This window comes from Oncorhynchus tshawytscha, linkage group LG14, assembly GCF_018296145.1.
Source record: "Oncorhynchus tshawytscha isolate Ot180627B linkage group LG14, Otsh_v2.0, whole genome shotgun sequence".
NCBI classification, from domain to species: domain Eukaryota; kingdom Metazoa; phylum Chordata; class Actinopteri; order Salmoniformes; family Salmonidae; genus Oncorhynchus; species Oncorhynchus tshawytscha.
In genome coordinates, this window is record NC_056442.1 from 57,834,623 (window position 1) to 57,842,822 (window position 8,200).

Genomic DNA, 8,200 nt, shown 5'->3' on the forward strand with positions numbered 1-8,200 from the left:
TATACAGGGGTACAGGTTAGTAATGAGACTATATACAGGGGGTACAGGTTAGTAATGAGACTATATACAGGGGGTACAGGTTAGTAATGAGACTATATACAGGGGTTACAGGTTAGTAATGAGACTATATACAGGGGTACAGGTTAGTAATGAGACTATATACAGGGGTACAGGTTAGTAATGAGACTATATACAGGGGGTACAGGTTAATAATGAGACTATATACAGAGGGTACAGGTTAATAATGAGACTATATACAGGGGGTACAGGTTAATAATGAGACTATATACAGAGGGTACAGGTTAATAATGAGACTATATACAGGGGGTACAGGTTAGTAATGAGACTATATACAGGGGGTACAGGTTAATAATGAGACTATATACAGAGGGTACAGGTTAATAATGAGACTATATACAGAGGGTACAGGTTAATAATGAGACTATATACAGGGGGTACAGGTTAATAATGAGACTATATACAGGGGGTATAGGTTAATAATGAGACTATATACAGAGGGTACAGGTTAATAATGAGACTATATACAGGGGGTACAGGTTAATAATGAGACTATATACAGGGGGTACAGGTTAATAATGAGACTATATACAGAGGGTACAGGTTAATAATGAGACTATATACAGAGGGTACAGGTTAGTAATGAGACTATATACAGGGGGTACAGGTTAGTAATGAGACTATATACAGGGGGTACCGGTTAGTAATGAGACTATATACAGGGGGTACAGGTTAGTAATGAGACTATATACAGGGGGTACCGGTACCGAGTCAATGTGTGGGGTTACAGGTTAGTAATGAGACTATATACAGGGGGTACCGGTACCGAGTCAATGTGCGGGGCTACAGGTTAGTAATGAGGCTATATACAGGGGTACAGGTTAGTAATGAGGCTATATACAGGGGGTACCGGTACAGAGTCAATGTGCGGGGTTAGTAATGAGACTATATACAGGGGGTACCGGTACCGAGTCAATGTGTGGGGGTACAGGTTAGTAATGAGACTATATACAGGGGGTACCGGTAGAGTCAATGTGCGGGGTTACAGGTTAGTAATGAGACTATATACAGGGGGTACAGGTTAGTAATGAGACTATATACAGGGGGTACAGGTTAGTAATGAGACTATATACAGGGGGTACCGGTACTGAGTCAATGTGCGGGGTTACAGGTTAGTAATGAGACTATATACAGGGGGTACAGGTTAGTAATGAGACTATATACAGGGGGTACAGGTTAGTAATGAGACTATATACAGGGGGTACAGGTTAGTAATGAGACTATATACAGTGGGTACAGGTTAGTAATGAGACTATATACAGGGGGTACCGGTACCGAGTCAGTGTGCAGGGCTACAGGTTAGTAATGAGACTATATACAGGGGTACAGGTTAGTAATGAGACTATATACAGGGGGTACCGGTACCGAGTCAGTGTGCAGGGCTATAGGTTAGTAATGAGACTATATACAGGGGTACAGGTTAGTAATGAGACTATATACAGGGGGTACAGGTTAGTAATGAGACTATATACAGGGGTACAGGTTAGTAATGAGACTATATACAGGGGGTACAGGTTAGTAATGAGACTATATACAGGGGGTACAGGTTAGTAATGAGGCTATATACAGGGGGTACAGGTTAGTAATGAGGTTATATACAGGGGGTACAGGTTAGTAATGAGACTATATACACGGGGTACAGGTTAGTAATGAGACTATATACAGGGGGTACAGGTTAGTAATGAGACTATATACAGGGGGTACAGGTTAGTAATGAGACTATATACAGGGGGTACCGGTACAGAGTCAATGTGTGGGGGTACAGGTTAGTAATGAGGCTATATACAGGGGGTACCGGTACAGAGTCAATGTGTGGGGGTACAGGTTAGTAATGAGACTATATACAGGGGGTACCGGTACAGAGTCAATGTGCGGGGTACAGGTTAGTAATGAGGCTATATACAGGGGGTACCGGTACCGAGTCAATGTGTGGGGGTACAGGTTAGTAATGAGACTATATACAGGGGGTACCGGTACAGAGTCAATGTGCGGGGGTACAGGTTAGTAATGAGGCTATATACAGGGGGTACAGGTTAGTAATGAGACTATATACAGGGGGTACCGGTACCGAGTCAATGTGTGGGGGTACAGGTTAGTAATGAGACTATATACAGGGGGTACCGGTACCGAGTCAATGTGCGGGGGTACAGGTTAGTAATGAGGCTATATACAAGGGGTACCGGTACCGAGTCAATGTGTGGGGGTACAGGTTAGTAATGAGACTATATACAGGGGGTACCGGTACAGAGTCAATGTGCGGGGGTACAGGTTAGTAATGAGGCTATATACAGGGGGTACAGGTTAGTAATGAGACTATATACAGGGGGTACCGGTACCGAGTCAATGTGTGGGGGTACAGGTTAGTAATGAAACTATATACAGGGGGTACCGGTACAGAGTCAATGTGCGGGGTACAGGTTAGTAATGAGACTATATACAGGGGTAACCGGTACCGAGTCAATGTGCGGGGGTACAGGTTAGTAATGAGACTATATACAGGGGGTACAGGTTAGTAATGAGGCTATATACAGGGGGTACAGGTTAGTAATGAGACTATATACAGGGGTACCGGTACCGAGTCAATGTGCGGGGGTACAGGTTAGTAATGAGACTATATACAGGGGGTACCGGTACCGAATCAATGTGCGGGGGTACAGGTTAGTAATGAGACTATATACAGGGGGTACCGGTACCGAGTCAATGTGTGGGGGTACAGGTTAGTAATGAGACTATATACAGGGGGTACCGGTACCGAGTCAATGTGCGGGGGTACAGGTTAGTAATGAGACTATATACAGGGGGTACCGGTACCGAGTCAATGTGCGGGGGTACAGGTTAGTAATGAGACTGTATACAGGGGGTACCGGTACCGAGTCAATGTGCGGGGGTACAGGTTAGTAATGAGACTATATACAGGGGGTACCGGTACCGAGTCAATGTGCGGGGGTACAGGTTAGTAATGAGACTATATACAGGGGGTACCGGTACCGAGTCAATGTGCGGGGGTACAGGTTAATAATGAGACTATATACAGGGGGTACCGGTACCGAGTCAATGTGCGGGGGTACAGGTTAGTAATGAGGATATATACGGGGTATTGGTACCGAGTCAGTGTGCGGGGGTACAGGTTAGTAATGAGGCTATATACAGGGAGTATTGGTACCGGGTCAATGTGCTGGGCTACAGGTTAGTAATGAGGCTATATACAGGGGGTATTGGTACCGGGTCACTGTGTAGGGTTACAGCTTAGTAATGAGGATATATACAGGGGGTATTGGTACCGGGTCAATGTGCTGGGCTACAGGTTAGTAATGAGGCTATATACAGGGAGTATTGGTACCGGGTCAGTGTGCTGGGCTACAGGTTAGTAATGAGGCTATATACAGGGAGTACCGGTACCGAGTCAATGTGCGGGGTTACAGGTTAGTAATGAGACTATATACAGGGGGTACCGGTACCGAGTCAATGTGCGGGGGTACAGGTTAGTAATGAGACTATATACAGGGGGTACCGGTACCGAGTCAATGTGCGGGGGTACAGGTTAGTAATGAGACTATATACAGGGGGTACCGGTACCGAGTCAATGTGCGGGGGTACAGGTTAGTAATGAGACTATATACAGGGGGTACCGGTACCGAGTCAATGTGCGGGGTTACAGGTTAGTAATGAGACTATATACAGGGGGTACAGGTACCGAGTCAATGTGCGGGGGTACAGGTTAGTAATGAGACTATATACAGGGGGTACCGGTACCGAGTCAATGTGCGGGGGTACAGGTTAGTAGCAGAGAGAACAGTCCATGACTTGAGTGACTGGAGTCTTTGACAATTTTTTGGGGCCTTCCTCTGTCACCGCCTGGTATAGAGGTCCTGGATGACAGGAAGCTTGGCTCCAGTGATGTACTGGGCCGTTCACGCTACCCTCTGTAGCTCCTTACGATCGGATGCCGAGCAGTTGCCGTACCAAGCAGCAATGCAACCCATCAGGATGCTCTCGATGTTGCAGCTCTATAACTTTTTGAGGATCTGGGAACCATGCCAAATCTTATCAGTCTCCTGAGGGGGAAAGGTGTGTTTATAACTGTCTTGGTGTGTTTGGACCATGATAGTTTTTTGGTGATGTGGACACCAAGGAACTTGAAAATTTCGCCCCGCTCCACTTCATCCCTATTGATGTGAATGGGGGACTGTTCGACCCTCTTTTCCTATAGTCCACGATCATCTCCGTTGTCTTGCTCACATTGAGGGAGAGGTTGTTGTCCTGGCACCACACTGCCAGGTCTCTGACCTCCTCCCTATAGGCTGTCTCATTGTTTTGTGTTGTGTCGTCAGCAAACTTAATGATGGTGTTGAAGGACATCAACCACCCGAGCCAGTGCCTGTTCACACCGCTACCTTCCAGAAGGCGAGGTCAGTACAGGTACATCAAAGCTGGAACCGAGAGACTGAAAAACAGCTTCTATCTCAAGGCCATCAGACTGTTAAACAGCCATCACTAACTCAGAGAGGCTGCTGCCTACATTGAGACCCAATCAATGGACACTGTAATAAATGGATCACTAGTCACTTTATACAATGCCACTCTAAATAATGTCACTTTAATAATGGTTACATATCTTACATTACTCATATCACATGTATATATTGTATTTTATACCATCTACTGCACCTTGCCTATGCCGTTCGGCCATCGCTCATCCATATACTTACATGTACATATTCTCATTCACCCCTTTAGATTTGTGTGTATTAGGTCATTGTTGGGGATTGTTAGATTACCTGTTAGATATTATTGCACTGTCGGAACTAGAAGCACAAGCATTTCGCTACACTCGCATTAACATCTTCTAACCATGTTTATGTGACAAATAAAATTAGATTTGATACAGCCCAACAGGATGCTCTCAATTGTGCATCTGTAAAAGTTTGTGAGGATTTTAGGTGACAAGCCAAATTTCTCCAGCCTCCTAAGGTTGAAGAGGCGCTGTTGCGCCTTTTTCACCACACTGTCTGTGTAGGTGGACCATTTCAGTCTGTCCGTGATGTGTACGCCGAGGAACTTAACTTTCCACCTTCTCCATTACTGTCATGTCGATATGGATAGACCACCATAGTCCCTGTGCCCAAGAACACTAAGGTAACCTTCCTAAATGACTACAGACCTGTAGCACTCACATCTGTAGCCATGAAGTGCTTTGAAAGGCAGGTAATGGCTCAGATTAACACAATTATCCCAGAAACCCTAGACCCACTCCAATTTGCATAACGCTCAAACAGATCCACAGATGATGCAATCTCTATTCCACTCCACACTGCCCTTTCCCACCTGGAAAAAGGAACACCTATGTGAGAATGCTATTCATTCGCTACAGCTCAGAGTTCAACACCATAGTACCCTCAAAGCTCATCACTAAGCTAAGGATCCTGGGACTAAACACCTCCCTCTGCAACTGGATCCTGGACTTCCTGCCGGGCCGCCTCCAGGTGGTGAGGGTAGGTAACAACACATCTGCCACGCTGATCCTCAACACTGGGGCCCCTTATGGGGTCTGTGCTTAGTCCCCTCCTGTACTCCCTCTTCACCCACGACTGCATGGCCAGGCATGACTCCAACACCATCAAGTTTGCAGAAGACACAACAGTGTAGGCCTGATCACTGACAACAACGAGACAGCTTATAGGGAGGAGGTCAGAGACCTGGCCGGGTGGTGCCAGGACAGCAACCCCTCCCTCAAAGTAATCAAGACAAAGGAGATGATTGTGGACTACAGGAAAAGGAGGACCGAGCACGCCTCCATTCTCATCGACGGTGCTGTAGTGGAGCAGGTTGAGAGCTTCAAGTTCAATGATGTCAAACTAGAATGGTCCAAACACACCAAGACGGTCGTGAAGAGGGCAGGGATACCATCTGGGCCAGCAGCCTTGCGAAGGTTAACACGTTTAAATATCTTACCCACGTCGGCCACGGAGAAGGAGAGGGGGGACCCACAGTCCTTGGAAGCAGTCCGCATCGGTGGCACTGTTTTATCCTCAAAGAAGGTGTTTAGGAATGAAGATGTTGGTGTCCGTGATGTGGCTGGTTTACTTTTTGTTGTCCGTAACTTCCTGTAGACCCTGCCACATATGTCTCATGTCTGAGCCGTTGAATTGCGACTCCACTTTGTCCCTATACTGACATTTTGTTTGAATGCCTTTCAGAGGGAATAACTACACTGTTTACGTATATTCGGCCATATTCCTAGTCACCTTTCCATGGTGGTTTGCGCTTTCAGTTTTGTACGAATGCTGCCACCTATCCACGGTTTCTGGTTGGGTATTAATAGTCAGAGTGGGTACAACATCTCCAATGCACTTCCTTTTAAACTCACTCACTGAGTCAGCGTATAAATCAATGTTATTCTCTGAGGCTTCACGGAATATTTCCCAGTCCGCGTGATCAAAACAATCTTGAAGCATAGATTCTGATTGGTCAGGCCAGCGTTGAATGGTTCTAGTCACGGGTACATCCTTTTTGAGTTCCTGCCTGTAGGACGGTAGGAGCAAAATTGAGTCGTGGTCGGATTTTCCTGAAGGGGGGAGGGCCTTGTATACATTGACTGCAGCGTGCTACAGTCAATGTGCTGATATAATTTACGGTAGTCTGGTTCTTAAATTAGCTTTTTTTAAATCCCCAGCTACAATAAATGCAGCCTCAGGATATATCGTTTCCAGTTTACATAGAGTCCAGTGATGTTCCTTGAGGGCCGTCGTGATATTTGTTTGGGTGGTAATATACACGGCTGTGACTATAATTGAAGAGAATTGTGCTACCTGTCCAAGACCTGCTGTTTTCAAATCTCTAGAGACAGCAGGAGTGGTAGAGATACTTTTAATGATCGGCTATGAGAAGCCAACTGACATTTACTCCTGGGGTGCTGACTTGCTGCACCCTCGACAACTACTGTGATTATTATTATTTGACCATGCTGGTCATTTATGAACATTTGAACATCTTGGCCATGTTCTGTTATAATCTCCACCCGGCACAGCCAGAAGAGGACTGGCCACCCCTCATAGCCTGGTTCCTATCTAGGTTTCTTCCTAGGTTTTGGCCTTTCTAGGGAGTTTTTCCTAGCCACCGTGCTTCTACACCTGCATTGCTTGCTGTTTGGGGTTTTAGGCTGGGTTTCTGTACAGCACTTTGAGATATCAGCTGATGTACGAAGGGCTATATAAATAAATTTGATTAGATTTGAATTCTCTTGGGAGATAATGTAGTCGACATTTGATTGTACGGAATTCTAGGTCAGGTGAACAAAAGGACTTGAGTTCCTGTATGTTGTTATGATTTCACCATGAGTTGTTAGTCATGAAGCATACTCCCCCGCCCTTCTTCTTCCCAGAGAGATGTTTATTTCTGTCGGCGCAAGGCATGAAGAAAGTCGAGAAAGTCGTATTCCTCGTCGTAATGTTGGTAAGTTGACGTCGCTCTTTTATCCAATAGTTCTTCCCGGCTGTATGTAATAACACTTAACATTTTCTAGGCTAACAATGTAAGAAGTAATACACACAACAACAACGAAAAATACTGCATACTTTCCTAAGGACTCGAAGTAAATCGAAGCGAGACGACCACCTCTGTCGACGCCATCTTGCCATCTTTCTAATAGTTTCTTGCATTTTGTAGCTTAGGTTTCTTGCTGTAGTGGCTGCCAAGGACTTGATGTCGACAGGTTGAGGATGCTACCTTGCATTCTGTCCAACTGTCTTACCATTGCGACAACCTGGACTGGGGCAGGGGATACCAACCTGGACTGGGGCAGGGGATACCAACCTGGACTGGGGCAGGGGATAACAACCTGGAATTTTTAAACTTGTGTATAAGACCTTGTGTGATTCAAATGTAACTCAATGGCCCTATAGGCCATTTATAAATATCCCTTTTATTTATATCTATTATCTTTGATCTTCATGCCTCTTGTACCTGATTTACTTTATTTTGTTGTTTTTATAGGTATGTTATATATTTACTTATTTGAATACTATGTCACTTATTTGAATACTATGTCACTTATTTGAATACTATGTCACTTATTATTACCAATTTCACTTCCCTCCTATTGGTTGACATAACTGCACAGCTT